This window comes from Natator depressus, chromosome 26 (genome assembly GCF_965152275.1).
Source record: "Natator depressus isolate rNatDep1 chromosome 26, rNatDep2.hap1, whole genome shotgun sequence".
Lineage (NCBI taxonomy): Eukaryota > Metazoa > Chordata > Testudines > Cheloniidae > Natator > Natator depressus.
Genome location: NC_134259.1, coordinates 2,762,573 through 2,778,751, shown reverse-complemented (window position 1 = coordinate 2,778,751; position 16,179 = coordinate 2,762,573).

The following is a 16,179-nucleotide window of genomic DNA, read 5'->3' as shown; positions in this document are numbered from 1 at the left end:
TATGATGATGATGATATTTGGACAGAATATGGAAGCAGTTGCCATGCCCACCTAGTTAGCAATTATCAAATGAGGTTGGAATGACACTTATTTGGAGACACAGCCCTGTGGGATGCAAAAGAATTCATTAAAAATGAGGAACGAGGGGAGGTGCAGGGAGAGACAGCTTAGGACACCAGTGATGACATACAGAGCCTTTCACCTCTACCCTGCCAGTCTGAAGGCTCCTCAAGCTCACAAGCATTCAAAGACATTACTCACCCGCATAAAATGAGCTGGTGAGTTCTCAGTCCAGTTCCTTCTGGGAGAGGCATTTGCTACAGCAGTGCTATATACCCGAGATATAACTGGATGTACATGGATAGTTAAAGAATGTTAGTATTCTTCATAAGCCTCATAAATTTCAATAAAGTGCTTCTTGGGTCTCCAAAAATGCCTTCTTGAGTCCAGCTTTTAAGAGGATGCACATCAGAGCTGGCATTAACTGGCACACCTGCTGGCACCCTCCCTGGAGTTCAAGGACTGACTGGGCTATAAAGCTGAACTAGAGTCTTTCCTGTCGTCATGGCCCCTCAAGGTCAATACAAAGGCACAGTGATATGGGGCAGCTTACACTGCTGCAGCTCTTGCTGTGCAGACCGCAAGCTTTTGGGGACAGGGATCATATTTTATTCTGTATTAGTGCAGTGCCCAGCTAGGGTGACCAGATGTCCTGATTTTATAGGGACAGTCCCTATTTTGGGGTCTTTTTCTTATATAGGCACCTATTACCCCCCAGTACAACGAATACCAATAATAATAAAGCACAAATTCTGCGGCGAAACAGAAGCCACCAGTCTCCAGGACGGTCCACCTGGCTCCTCGTCACCAGCACTAACTTCACTGTTTTTTACCCCAGTGGAGCTACTCCAGTTTTCACCAGCTACGGTTCTGATCCCCTGACTTCATTTATACTTGCTGGGCATCTGTCCCATGATTATGCAGTCGCTTTGCGGGGGTCATTTTCTATTCAATTTGTTGATTCACTGGTTCTGCCCACTTTGAAAGGCACCAACAAAGCCAGAAATGAGCACAATTCTGAAATCCAGACTGGGATTCGTTAGTCACAGATTTTGCTTTAAACTTGTGCCAAGGTTGGTGGTATAATGGGTAAGTTACTAATGTAAACCGGCATTAACTCAAGCCCCACAGGGAGCGTCACTGGTTTTGGTACTGCATCCTTCTGACTCTCAAGAGAACACCAATATTTTCAGGTCAGGGCCTGCCTTGTAGGTGTTAATTAGTAGCATTCACAGCTGGAAACTGTGCTCCAAGTTGCATTTAGTTTTGCAGCATCAAGAATCTTTGCATGACCTCTCCATTGCATATATCACATTCCCAGAGAGCAACATATAAGGATAAAGACAAGTATAAATTGCAGCACCGAGCCAGTGGCTAAATAGACGCAACCAGATACAGGATCCACTGCTGCTACGCTCTTGAATGTATATCACAGGGTACAAGGAACTGCAAGGGTAATCTAATCTAGCCCCCTGCCAAGATGCAGGATTTGTTGTTGCAAAACCTGTTCTTGAGAAGGCCTCTTAGCCTTTAAAGGGGACTCTGGCAGGGATCACCTTGTCAAAGAGTCTCGGTGCTTTTCAGTTACGTATCTCCATTATTTTTAATGCGAGTCAAGTAGCTAAACACCCCAATACCCATCTTGCATGCACCTCTCTGAAAATCAGCACACAGGTTAGTGATGGATCAGGTTTTAAACAATACTGCTGGGTCAGGTTTTTAAACACGGGATTTCCTCCCCTGAATGGAAAGGAATTATACTCTACTCTAGAAGGCAGTATGTGGAAATGGAATTATATCCCAAAAAGTACCCATGTTAAAAATGACACCTGCTTATTCAATATATCTGCTTTCTGTCAAGTTCTGATTCTTCCCTGGGGTTTAAGAGAGATTTAAGATGTCTGTAGGCCTCTGCAAAGGGGGAAATTCTACCCTCTGTGCCTGGCGTCTGATAATCACAGTATCCTTGCCCCATGGCTCAAAGAAGTCTGCAGGAACCAAGTCCTCCCTTCTTCACTTTGAAACAAAGATTTCATCGTTATAGCCTCTAGAAGCCCTACTCAACATCAGGGCCACAACGTGCAAGGTGCTGTACAGACACAAACGCACTAAGTGGACAAGGCAGAAGGGTCAGATTATTATTGTTCTTCTTTTACAGTAGAAGAATTGAGGACCAAAGGGGGTAAGTGACTCACCCATAGTCACACAGTGAGTTTGTGGTAGAGCTAGGAATTGAACCTAGATCACCAGCAGCTCAGCCCAGTGCCGTAACCACAAAACCGTCTTTCCTCTTTTTGGTGAGAGTCTCATTCCTCTTTCAACAGCTGAGTATTGGCTTTGGGACAGTGACATCGTGTTGATTTAAGGGCTTGACCTTGGGAAAGCTACAGCAAAAGCTGCCGTTCCCCAAGTGCTGCTTCACGTTCCCTTTTATGAACACTTTACAGGTTGCACATATATTTGGATATGTAGCAGCCAGGCCAAAAAAACAAAAACAAAAAAAAGCATGCAGAGGGGAGAGAAGGGAGGGGGGAAAAATCCCTTTCATATCTCCAGGCTGCTTTCTGCAACAACATTCCTAAAGAGGAGAGGTTAAATATATAGCTGCCATTACGCTCTACAAGGAACACATTCCATAAAAACGAAGGTGCCGTAAATTATACAAATATGATGCTAACAAGCCAGGAAATGCACTGCTAATGAGGTCAGCTATAGAACTCCCGCAGTGCTGCAAATCATGTGCCAATCCAGCGCAGGAGGTACAAGAGCAGCCCTGGGTCAGCATTTTCTGAGCGCATTTGTAACCTGCTGTTTGGTGTACAGTTATACAGGTAGATACAAATCCTCCCCCTCTCCTTGTTTATGTGTCAAATAACCCAGGCACCAGACGAGTGCACTTTGCATTAATGTACTTTGCTATTATGCCTATTGTTCTGCAGTGCAGAGTGGTGAATTAGTCACTCCAATGTGCAAATATTGGTTACAGTGTGGAAGCATGCACGCTTTTGTGTTCCTATCAGCCTTGCTCCTGAAGGAATTATACATCCTGGCACTGGGGCTTTTTTTTTTTTTTTTGTACACACTGTTTTTGCGAAAGCTCTAAAATAAATAAATAAATAAAATAATAATAATAAACATGTTCTCAGCAGCTGAGTTATTCGCTCATTCAGCCTTCCTTCCCGGTAAAGCAGAGGGACAATAAACATGCTGAAATGTGGCCTTTAGGAACCAAAACAAGAAACCTATCCAGTATTTGTGAGCCTGAAAACACAAGCACAAAACCCTTTGGACGGTTTCATCCAACAGCGTCAGAAAACGCCCCTCACTCAGTCAGTCTGTCTGACAATATTTCTGTGGCACTCATCACTGTAGTCTTTAGGTACCAAGTATCAAGAGGTCTATTTAGGTACATAATGGGCCCTCATGTCACAAATGCAGGAGCAATCTTCATGTCAGACTTATACTCACAGCTGGGGCAGGGCGAGTAATTGAGAAGGATCATTTATTAAACAGATTTCTCTCTTTTTCTGTTTGAATTTCAGCAAAGCTTTGCCACAGTTCTGAAGAAGGCAAAGAGGCCCTGCTGCTATTCTGCCAAAAAGGCGGAAGAGCCATGCCCTGTAGAACTTCTCCAGGCCATAAATTGCTTTGGCATCCCAGCCCACCTCCACTCATGCCCAGAACCTAAAGCTTCCTTGTCATCTGCTTTTCCAGCATCACATCATCTGCTTCCAGGTCATCAAGAACAACCAGCCAAGTTCAGGACCAGAAACACACCACCATCCTTGCAAGCACTGGGTCCATTCACACAAGTACTTTTCTCAATTGGCCCCCTGCCTATGACTCTGACCCCACTGTTCTGGATGGTCAGAGAGACCAGAGAACACCTGGGAGCTCGTCTGACAGAAACTGTTAGCACCTTCTTTTCTAAGGAAGTCTAATCGAGAAGGGCCAGGCTGAGAACCCCTTACAGTAGTGAGGAATTATTCACCCAGGTGATTCCATTGTTGCCCAGGTGAGTAACTCACCAACGATCTGAATAATGACTCCACAACCTGGCTCAAAGGTAGCGAAAAGCAACTTCCTGTGCTACCTGCCAGCAGCCTATATTTTGGATCCCTCTCAGTTGGGCTTCATGGCACCAAGGATTGGTCTAGCCGTGAGGAGGCTATCTTGGGCCTTGCAAGACTTGCATTCAGTTCTTTGCCCTGCTACAGACTGTGTGTGTGACTTTTGGACAAGTAACTAAGGTCCCTTTAGATTCTCAGTGCTATGTGGGGAGACCCAAATAGCCATGATGTGGAGGGGAACCCAGATAAATTCAGCAACGACTACGTCCATCTGCAGCTGGCCAGATGACTGCACACATTCTCTCCTTCCAGACCTGGCCACGGCGATCCTTGCGTCTGTGACATCCAGCGTTAACAGAATCCAGACATCTCTGTAGAGAAAGAGGTAACGAGGTGATGTCCTTGCCCGAAAGACCTCACCTTACCAAGCAGCAACTAGCACAGTAAATATAAGGGAAAATTAATAGTCTCTTGACATATTTCCACATTCTCATGGCAGTACCAGCTTCATATACCCACACAGGTGAGCATGTGTGTGTGTGCAAACAGAGGTGTGACATGCATACATGCCCATTCATATTGACACACATGCACATACACACACAGGCACAGTATCACCACATCCACAAAACTGACAACGAGAGAGACACTCACTCCCAAAATGCACAGTAAACACTCCCCACCATGAAACCCCCCGCCTCAAACATAACAGCAAATTCTAGTTAGGTGGTCACCCTCAGAGCAGTGCCAGAACAGAAAGCTGTGCTAATGTTGGTTCTTCTCCTGCAAATAACTATCACAACGAGAAATGTATTGCTATGTTTAATAAGCAAGATATTTACGTTAACTAAATAGCAGCTAATTATGAAAATATACTTGAAGCTGAGCAATTATGCAATAAAATATTACACAGTTATTAAGCCTGCAATACACACATCCCTAATAATCAAAATATAAATAGGCAGCTACTATTCTATTATCCAGCAACTCTGCTATTATACAGCAACTGCCCTATTACTGCCAAATGGAATGCACAGTTAAGCGAATTTAGGGCACTTCATTTAATGTGTTCCCAAGAGTTCACCATGGAAGATTCTACAAGGCAAGTCTCCATCTAGGCACCCCCTGCAGAATGCAACATTGAGATCCTGAAGTTGCCCAATCATTCAAAGCCACATGGCTTCACTTACTGACCATGGAATATTTAACCCTTGCTGGGGCAGTGTACTGGCAGGGAAATGGCTGATTCAATAGGGTGTGTTCTAAGGGGGAAAAAGTCACTGCCAAGAATGGAAAAACCCACCTTCAGGGTGATTGGCTTTTTCTTTGTTTCATGGTTGCAAAGGAAATTAAATGAGCATAGAAGACTTATTTTAAAGCAGAGACTTGACGCTAAAGATGTGTGGAAAGAAAGCTGGCTTCAAGAGTGACACATGTCTGTATTTTCCTGGATGCATGGTTCTTTTTTTATCTGCTCAATCTCCAGACCCAATGTCCACAATTTATACTGGATGTTGTCTGCCAAGTCAAGGATTCAGCCTGTATTTTTTCCCTTAATGACACTGTCAAGTAATACAGAAATATATAATCAGGTTTAATTTTTGTGTTTTATTCCCCATTGTTTGTGAAAACTTCCCAGAAATCTGAAAATACTTTTTTCCTACATATTTTGTCCTTTTTCCATTTGGCAAATGCCAATTGTTTATTTCTTTTCCTGTGTTTTAAATGAAGCTGTGCATTGCTGTTATTGTCACAAAGCAGTTTTGTTTGTGTGCAGCCTTTTCAACAGAGCGCTAGGAATACTACTAATTACTGAACTGTGGCCCCAAAATCACCAGAGAGCAAAAGAGCATGTCAACTGCTATTGCAGTGCACTGCCAGCAGGGGGAGCACAGAATATTGTGTTTGTGTAGGCCTTTTTTGTAAAAACAATGGGCCTGTTTCTTAACCACTTTATCCTTTCTGTTACAGAGACAAGGTGGGTGAAGAATATCTTTTATTGGACCAACTTCTGTTGGTAACAGAGACAAGCTTTTAAGCTTCCACAGAGCTCTTATTCAGGTCGAATAAGTTATGAATTTAAGCTTCCAGGCTCATCTTTTGAAGGTGTTGTACAGGTTTGAGGACAAGCACCGATAGGTCAGATATAGAGTGATCACTTGGTGAAAAGTGTTCATCCACCAGTGTTAGGGTGGTGTTGTCTTTTATCCTTTTCCTGTGTGAGTTCATTCCAGAGCGTAGCAATTGTCTGGTTTCACCCGCATTGTTGCTCTTGGGGCATTTAGTGCACTGGATGAGGTGCACCACATGTTGTGATAGGTGTGTGTAGGACCCATGGATCTTGAAAGGTGTGTTGGGGGTGTTGATCAGTGGAGATGTGTCTACAGGTTTTGTATCTGTTGTTCTGGCAGCATCTAGTGCCGCTTTGAGAAGGTGCATCCTGGTCTGTGGAGAGCTTGCTTCTGATGATGAGCTTGGAGAGGTGGGGAGTTGGTTGAAGGCCAGAAGAGGAGGTTCAGGAAAGATTTCTTTCAGAATGGGGTCCCCACCCAGTATGGGGTATAGTGGTTTGGCGATACCCTTTCCATTGTCATTTCCACCTGGACAAAGTAGGTGTGATGTGGCAGTATTCCCATCTGGCAGGAATCTACACCCACTTTCACCTCGCTTTGCTCTGGGTACCTGGCCCTGGAGAACCAAGTTCCATAGATCTATTTCTTTTACCTGCATTGATAAAGTGGTAAATTTAAAAATATTTAGATTCCTGGATGATGATCGTCTTTGGATTATACCTTTAAAGTCAAATTTTGGATCTTCTAGAACCATGGCTATGCCTCTTTAAGTATAAAGAATAATGATCCTGAAAACTGATATGCCTGAATGTGTTTGGAATTCTAGAACTCCTGGGAGCATTTATTTTTCGAACACTGAAATCTCAGAGGAGATGAGAAACTAGTGGGAGTCGCATAGTGAATGTCAGGGAGGTAGACTGGGTAACCAACATTACCTTTCCTGGCTCACAGCTGAGATATATTGATCCTAATTACCAAGTTTATCCACCAAGCCACTGTTTAATGTTTTTGTGGTATCCTAACACTTATATTTATTTACTAGAGTGGTGGCCGATTATTGGAGAGGCTGAAAGGTATCCCAGCCTAGATCCCCTCTGTATTCCCTCTTGGGTGTCTGTCCCCATGCCTCAGTTTCCCCATCTGTAAAATGGGCATAATAGCGCCCTACTTCACAGGGCTCTCACCAGGACTAATTAAAGTGTACCAAATACTTCACAAGCTGAAAAATACTGGCTAAATAGTATTTGCTCATAGGCTGTTTCACCAATTGAGAGGACTGGGGAGTGTCCGCTTGTCTCTGTTATCCTATTGCTCAGACCAGAGTCAATCAGAAGTAGCTCCACTGAAGTTACACCTGTGTAAAACTGCTGTAAGCAAGAGCGGAATTAAGCCCCAGGGATCCAGTTCACTGCTGCAGTCGTTTACAGTGGTAGAAAGTGGCCATTGCACTTTGCATTGCTGTACACGACTGTGCAACGTGCAAAATAGCAGCCAATCAAATGGACTATGTCTGTGACCAAGCAAAATAGGCCTTATAATCTGGGCTCTCCCCCAGCTGGACTGGGTCCTGTCACATATCGTCCCCCTGTCAGTCCTTTGGGGACCAGGAGCTGTTAACCAAAGGCACTGGGGAAAGCTGCAAAGAAGACAAGCTGAGAGCCTAGAGAGGAGGAGGATGGCAACTTCGTACCTCCTCCTCCATCTTCTCCTCTGGCCTCTAACTTTACAGAGGGGCTTCCTGCCTGCTGCTGCTGGTCATGTGCTTTTTTTAAGGCATTATCTGCCATATGGCTTCCAGTTGGGATGATTTAGGAGGTGAAGAAAGCACACGGATAAATTTTACTGCTGGCCCCAGCATAGACTGGGGGTATCAACAGCCCAATCCAGACAGCCCTAATGGAAACTGCCGGCACCAAAGAGCAAGGCATTATTTATGACTGTCTGCAATGCCACTGTTGGAAATTTATCATCACTTCTCTTGCGCATGTTGGAATTGCAGCAGCATGGTCAGAGAAGGGAAGGAGGGGGGATGAGCGTTCCCTGCTTACCCTGAGCCAGTTCTCACCCTGCACCAGGACACAGGTGCCTGTAAAAGGGAGGGAGAAAGCTAGCAAGAACACGTTGCGGTGTCTAAAGGAGGAGGGGAAAATAGACTTAGCAAGCATGAAAGGCAGAGAAACAGGAGGAGCGCTCATGTGAGACCAGTGCGCTGGTCCTGTGATCTTCGGCAAAGTTGGCCGGAATTCTCCCTTGAAGATGAGAAGCCAGATCGCCTGCTGGCATAAATGAGCCCAGCTCCACTGAAGTCAAAAGGGTGGCACCAATTTACACCAGCGGAGGATCTGGCCTCTTTGCAGTTCATTCAGGTGCAGCGCCATCCAACAGCTCCTGGTTCAGCGTGTTCATGCATGACTGCTGCTGCAGTAAAGGTCCCCTTTCTACTTTTGCCCCATCAGGGAGATCATGGCCACCCCAGCTCATGGGTTACTCTGGTCACTGCTCTCACATCCTCCACCCTGGCTGGAACACGAGTCTCGCTTTGCTGCATGCAGCCAGTGGGGGAGGCTGATCCGACAGCACTAGGGCTGCTCCCAAATCCTAGTGCCCCAGTCTATTCTGACTGCTGGGCCATGGACAGCAGCATGTCCTCTATCTCGCTCACTCGCTGTCCGCGCCAAACACATGCTGTGGCTGTTGTGGCCATTCCTGGAGTCATTTGCAACTTTTTGCAGGGTCGCGCCTGTGTCCCAGGGAGGCATCAAGCCCACTGTCAGGCCAGCTCTCTGATTCCCACACACAGCATGTGGGTTCTGGGTCGAGGGACAGGTTGTTGCCTTTTGGCTTCCCCTGCGCCCCAAGGCCTGCGTGTGAGGCTTCAATCACGAAGTGGATCAAGATCCTTCAGTGAAAGACGCTATTGAGACTAGGAATACTTGGCACTCGTGTGGATCACACTTTTCATCCGTGCCTTTCTAAGCCCTTTACAAAGGTGGGTCAGTATCATAATCCCCATTTCACAGAAGGGGAGGACCGAGACTGCAGGAGCTTAAGGCTGGAATTTTGAAAATAAACCCCTGGTTTGGGTGCTTCCACTTTGGGGTGCCCAGTCTGGGGCAGCTTAGGTCCTGATTAGCAGAGCTGCTGAATACCCATGACTGTAACTGCAGACAGGCAGCAGCAGGTGCTCCGCCTCCTGAAAGCCAGGAACCAGCTGGGGTCCCCAAAACCAGAGGTCGCTTTTGAAAAGAAGTCTGTAAATGATACACCCAAGATTACATGGGAAATCCATGGGAGAGCTGCTGAAAGAACCCAACCGTGATCCACTGCAACCCCTCCCATGAGCTGGGAATACAGTCTTGGAAGCTTAACCCCGGATCACCAACTCTAACCAGTACACCATGTTGCCTCCCAGAGAAGTACAAAGTGCTGTTATTGTGACAAAGGGGGCCCTATAAGCTAGGGCACTGGGCTAGCACCTATCTGTAAAAGTTCTCTACCTCCCCGGGGTGTTGTGAGGGTCAAATCCATTCGTGATTGGTGTGGTGCTCAGATGCCATGGTAACGAGGACCATGTAGGTACATGAAAAATGGCACCTCATTGGCCATCTTAGCCAAGAGGCCAAGGAAGAAATGGAGCATGGAGATTCAAGCTGGAGGCCTTCCAGGTAGAGAGTGGTGCAATGAGATGGGTGAGAGGACATCTAGAGCTGCCGTTCACTACACTGTACCTGTTCAACAGGTTAACAGAAGATGGCAGTCTCCCCCAGATGTCAGGCCCCCGCTTTTCCACCAGCGCCAAATTCACCATGTGTGGAACAAAAATAATAAATAAATAAAAATTAAAAGAGAGTGGCCATAAAATTTGGATACTAATAAAACATTTTGCGAAGATGAATTTTTTTTCAATGTAATGGTAAGCCCTGATCCTGAAATGTTCCACAAATACATTTTCATAGCGCCACTCAGTGTTATTTGTAGATCCTTTTGCAACCCTTGTCAACAAATCCCTGATAAAAAGGAGACACTTGGCTGTGTGCTAAAGCTATGAATTTAGGAAGCGTCAACCTGTCCTTATTTATGGGGCAATCTTTGCCTTTCTCATTTTACTGATGTGGTTTGGTGCGGGCTTTCTTTCCCTCTCCCTTTGCTCTGGAGTTTGGAGATATTAATACTGAAGCTGTCTCCAAGAGAATGCTGACTTTCTCAAGATACAGGGAAGTTATGCTCCGTAGACAAATCTTGCCAAGGGAAAAAAATCCATCAAGGGGCAGAAAAAGGAAAAAAAAGAACTTGGCAGATATCAGAATTCTCAGTGTGTTGTTAGGCAGTATCAGTGTTTGCTCAACCTACACTGTCTCCTTGTGCAGGAGTGATTAAAACTTCTGAGGCTGAAAACAATGGGGCTAGGAAGTGGCTGATTAAATAGAAATAGGATACCCCTGCAGACTAGGAAGAAGGAAGCAGGAAGGGGGAATCTGCCATGTCCCCTCTGCAAGTCAGATCAGGGTTCGGGTCTTTGTTTGTCAGGGAGGCTCAGGGAGGAGAAAGTTATGTTAGTATTAGTGATAGGTGAATGTAAAGAGATTGGAAGTTTGGATTTGGATGGGATAATAATAATATAGTGCTTTACAGAGTTCTTTACGAAGGTGGGGAAGTATCATTATCTCCATTTTACAGATGGGGAAACTGAGGCACAGTGGAGGGAAGGGACTTGCCTATGACCACCCAACAATTATGTGGCAGAGCTAGGAAAATAACCCAGCAGTCCTGATTCCAAGTCCAGTGCCCTGTTTACTGGATTCGCTGTAGATAAAATAAACCTCCTGAATTAGGCCTGGACCCAGATCTGAATACATCTGTGTTTTGGAAAAGGTCAGATCTGGATGCAATCCTGGATCCGAAATGTGTGTCTGGATCTATTGCTACTTCAGCACCTTTCACAACCAAACACGGAACCTTTTATGGCCAAACTCAGAACCAGTATAAGGTTCTGACATGTTCACACAAGTGACTTTATTCATTTGCTTATGGTCTCTGGCTGGGACCAGAATGAGGCCTGCTGCCATGCTGAAAGGGGAACTCATCTCCTGGCATTTACAGCTAGAATTGGAGGCAGAAATGCCACAATCAGTACGAGCGAATGATTCTTATGAGACATCAAGCCAAGTTCTGCTGGTTTAAGAGGCCTGGATAGTCTTAATAAAGACCAGAATTTCTGGATGCTCATCCAAATTCAAACCATTAAATATTAGTGGTTCACTTGTCACTGGCATGAATAAGCATCTGAAACTCTACAGGCCAAATTCATCCCTGGTACAATTCCACTGAAACCATGACAAATTGGCATTGCTGTTATAATTCCATTTATCAAATTGAATCTGCAAAACTGGGCTGAGAGAATAGCTTTGTTCATGGAGTCTCAACACTTCAGAAGATGAACATGGTTAAGTCACTTAACTGAGAGTTGTGATACAGTATGGCCAGAGGGCAACAGCAGGAGAATGTTAGAAGGGAGCCTTCTTTTAAAGCACCTGAAGCCAATTAAAGCACCTGAAGCCAATTAGAGCACCTGAAGCCAGTCACCTGGTACCCACCCAGCCACCCACCCCCCTGCTTCAATCAGACAAGAGAAGGAGTTGAAGCAGAGTGGATTGGTGTTGGAGCAGAGAGCAGTTTGGAGGGAAGCAGAGGAGAGTTTGGAGAATGCTGTGGTGGGCTGAGAAGACCAAGACCCTAGCTAAAGGGACACCTGGTTTGTGCAGAGGGAGGGCAGGAAGCCCCACAAGCTGAAGGGCAGGAGAGGGAAGTAACCCAGGGGAAGGAACCGTTAGTTCAAGCGGTTTACCACTATTTCCTAGGGCCCCTGGGCTGGGACCCAGAGTAGAGGGTGGGCGGGCCTAGGTCCCTCCCTCTCCACTCCCCTTCTCTAGGACACTAGTGGGGCAGTTAATACCCCAGTTCAGGGGTGAGAAATGGTGCCCTAAACCCTCCCCAAGAAGAGAAAGCGTGAGACCCACCAAAGTAGTGTCGGCAATTTGTCACAGAGTTCATGGATTGGGATTCAGTTCCTGGTTTTATCCCAGAAAGTCCTTCTGTCATTGGGCAAGTCATTTCATTGCTCTGTGACCTCAGTTCCCCATCATTAGAGTGAGGATCACAATCCTTCTTTTTGCCCTGTCTCGTCTCTCTAGAATGCAAGTTCTTCCAGGTACGAACTGTGACATGCACACTGGGGCCTCTACATACAGTATAAATGTTTATTACTCATTAATAATATTGCCATGTGAATAATATTCATCATGATGATGTTCTAGTCCCAAAAAGAGAGATATCCCTATCTGAACTTTAACACAAAGTTACAATCTTAAAAGCCTTGGTCTGTTTCTAGAGCCAGACTGTCATTTTCCCTAAATTATTTTGTCCTCATCCCGAATTAAGAACCATATTTTCCCAAGAAAGGGCCCAGGACAGGAGATGAATCCATGAATTTTCTCTTTTTATCCCCAGGGGAGAAAAGAGATTGAATCACTATCCCCTTGGAAGAGACGTGGAAGGGGAAGTTACACTATCCCCTTGGAAGGGGATGTTAAATTTCATAATTAACTCTCAGCATGGCAATATAACCAGCAACCAGCTCTCTCTGTCAAGCCAGCCGTTGAGGTATCAGCACTGGTCATTCAACAGTTGTCCATACTTCCTCTCTAGTGCTACAAAATCAGCCACGAGGTTCAGTAACTCAGATCCAATAATAGCAATAATTAGTAGCATAGTAGCACCAACTGAGATTGGAGGCCTTTGCTGTTTGGTGCTGTACATACCATGAGAGACTGTCCCTGCTCCAAAGAACTTGCAATCAATGTGCAGCGGCAGTCAAAAAAGTGAACAGAATGTTGGGAATCATCAAGAAAGGGATAGATAATAAGACAGAAAATATCCTATTGCCCCTATATAAATCCATGGCACGCCCACATCTTGAATACTGCGTGCAGATGTGGTTGCCCCATCTCAAAAAAGATATATTGGAATTGGAAAAGGTTCAGAAAAGGGCAACAAAAATGATGAGGGGGATGGAACAGCTTCTAGATGCGGCAAGATTAATAAGACTGGGACTTTTCAGCTTGGAAAAGAGACGACTAAGGGGGAATATGATAGAGGTCTATAAAATCATGACTGGTGTGGAGAAAGTAAATAAGGAAGTGTTATTTACTCCTTCTCATAACACAAGAACCAGGGGGTCACCAAAAGAAATTAATAGGCAGCAGGTTTAAAACAAACAAAAGGAAGTATTTTTTCACACAACGCACAGTGAACCTGTGGAACTCCTTGCCAGAGGATGTTGAAGACCAAGACTATAACAGGATTCAAAAAAGAACTAGATAAGTTCATGGAGGATAGGTCCATCAATGGCTATTCGCCAGGATGGGCAGGGATGGTGTTTGTCCGAAGCCGGAAATGGGCGACAGGAGATGGATCACTTGATGATTCCCTGTTCTGTTCACTCCCTCTGAAGCACCTGGCTTTGGCCACTGTCAGAAAACAGGATACTGGGCTAGATGGACCATTGGTCTGATCCAGTATGGCCGTTCTTATGTTCTTAATCTAAGCAGAGAGAGGAATTACCCCCATTTTACAGGTGGGGAACGAGGCACAGAAAGATTAAGTCACCTCCCCAGGTGGAGATGCAAAAGCAATGCTTGTGAAGTGGCTATTGATTTATTCCCCTTGGTTTGGAGCACCTGCACTGCTTCCTAAAGGACCTGACTTCAGCCAGACAGTGGGGTAACCATGCTGGCTTTCAAAAGGGGTGAGTGGCATCTGTCACAAAGGAATTGCCTCCTGAGCACAGGACATACACACAACACAGCAGCATGTCGCTGGTCACCAAACAAAGGGGAGAAAACTCTTTCACTGTATCAAAGAAACTCTGGCTCTAACCTCTCCCTCTCCCAGTCACTGCTGTTCTATGTTTACACCTCCCGCTGACAAGTGATAACCCTTGAAAGCCCAATTACATTCCACTTGTGTTTTTCTTTCCCAGCACAAAGGAACCCTACGCGTTCACCCTCTGTTCGACTCCTTACACAGCACAGGGACAATGACAGGTACAGAGCTTGGCGGTTCATTCTGCCTTATTAAGAATGTGAGCATAATGATTCTGTTTTGAATACAGGCACTACAATAGATGCCCAGCCTGAGAAAAAAATTGTTATAATTCCTTTATGAGACTCCCAATTAACAAGCAGTCTGTCACAAGGCTGTTAACGCATGGATCTGCAGGGGGAGAGCCAGGGAACATAACACATAGAGAAAGAGAAGGGAGACTGAGACTTGGGTAAACAACAAGACAGGTACCTTGACTGTTTTGGGCAACTTTTTTAGATTCTCAGTGTTTTTTCTCTGTGAGCTTTGCAAATGTGTGTGCATGTGTCTTTTCTATAGTGCAGTGTTGATTTCAAACCCCAACACAAATTGACAAGCTAAATGTGAGGACCAGACATGGAGATAAGCAAAGGGTATCAGCGTAATAGAATCTGATTTGGGGGGAGAGTTTACAGGCACGTGTAAGTCATTAACATGGAAAGGGTAGTCTAGTGCAGTATTATTCACACTTTTCAAGTTCACAACCACTTATTCAAAGTCAAAAATTCTCACAACCCCACCGGTATATTTAAATAAGAGTAAAATATGTATTGATGATCGCAACATGAAGCCTACATAATTGATTTGTGTGTGTGTGTTTCTAGAGGTTGACAGAGAACACACATGCTCAGGAGCTCACTCATCACCAGATCTGGGGTTAGGAAGGCATTTTTTCCCCAGGTCAGATTGTCAGGGAGTTTGGGGGTTTTTTCATCTTCCTCTGCAGCATGGGCCTGGATCGCCGGATAGGATTACCTGGGCATATCCCACCTAATCAATTCCCTGCCACTGCAGGGGCCTCCGGCACTGGTAGTGCCTGGGTCCCTCCTGCTCACTTTCTGCAGCACACAACAGTTTAGTCTCCTGGGGACTAAAATGCTTTAGTTTCACTAAAGTCATTGTGCTCAACATAGAATATATGGGTGAAGTTTAATGGCCTATGCTATGCAGGACATCAGGCTCGACCACCTAATCGTTCCTCCTGGCCTTCAACTGTATGATGCTCTGGGAAGCGATGAAATTCTTCACCTTGAAGAGTCAGGATGTGTGGGCAGTGGGGAAGTGAGGTTTTCCTTGCTGTAGACTGCAATAAAAATTTTTAATGCCTCATGACCTCACCCCCACCCTACCCCAACAATGGCTTTAAAGGCTCTCCCGAGGGCTTGTGGCCCACTGCTTTAGAAACACTGATCAAGTGGCAAGGGCATAGAGATAAGACTCAGGAGACCTGGGGTCCATTCCCGGCTTGGCCACAGTTTTCCTGTGCAACTTTGGGGCCGTCATTTAATGGACCCTGCTCCTCATCTCTACCAAATAGAGATGGTAATGCCCTACACCACAGGGGGGTTGTGAGGCTCAGGTTTGTGGATACCCCAGTGGTGAGGGGCATGTAAGTAGACAGATGCCCAAGTGCTATGACTTGTATGTGCAATTAATAGTGGGCTTCACCATCAGATCTACCTCCCTGGCAGGGGCTCCCCAGCCTGGTTTCTCCTGCATTTGCGCCGAGGTCCTAAGACAAGCCTCTCCGGATGATTGCTGTTTGCATGTTACAGTGCTTACAGGCCTTCCCCAGCTTGGAACTAATGGCAATTAGATGCTGGTTTGTAGATCATGGTTTTACAATAGCACATGGTCATAATTTGAGCCCTGTACAACGGCACTTGGTGAACACTAGAGCCTCCTCCCTGCTGCCCCATACCTTGTGTTTGGGTGATTTACTGTTGCTCTGTGCCCCTCTGCCCACAGACACTCATAACAACTTCCACACAGGCAGAGTAAGCTTGTAATTATAGCTGAGTCTGGCAGTGCCATTGGAGTTAAAGGCCTGCTGGGAT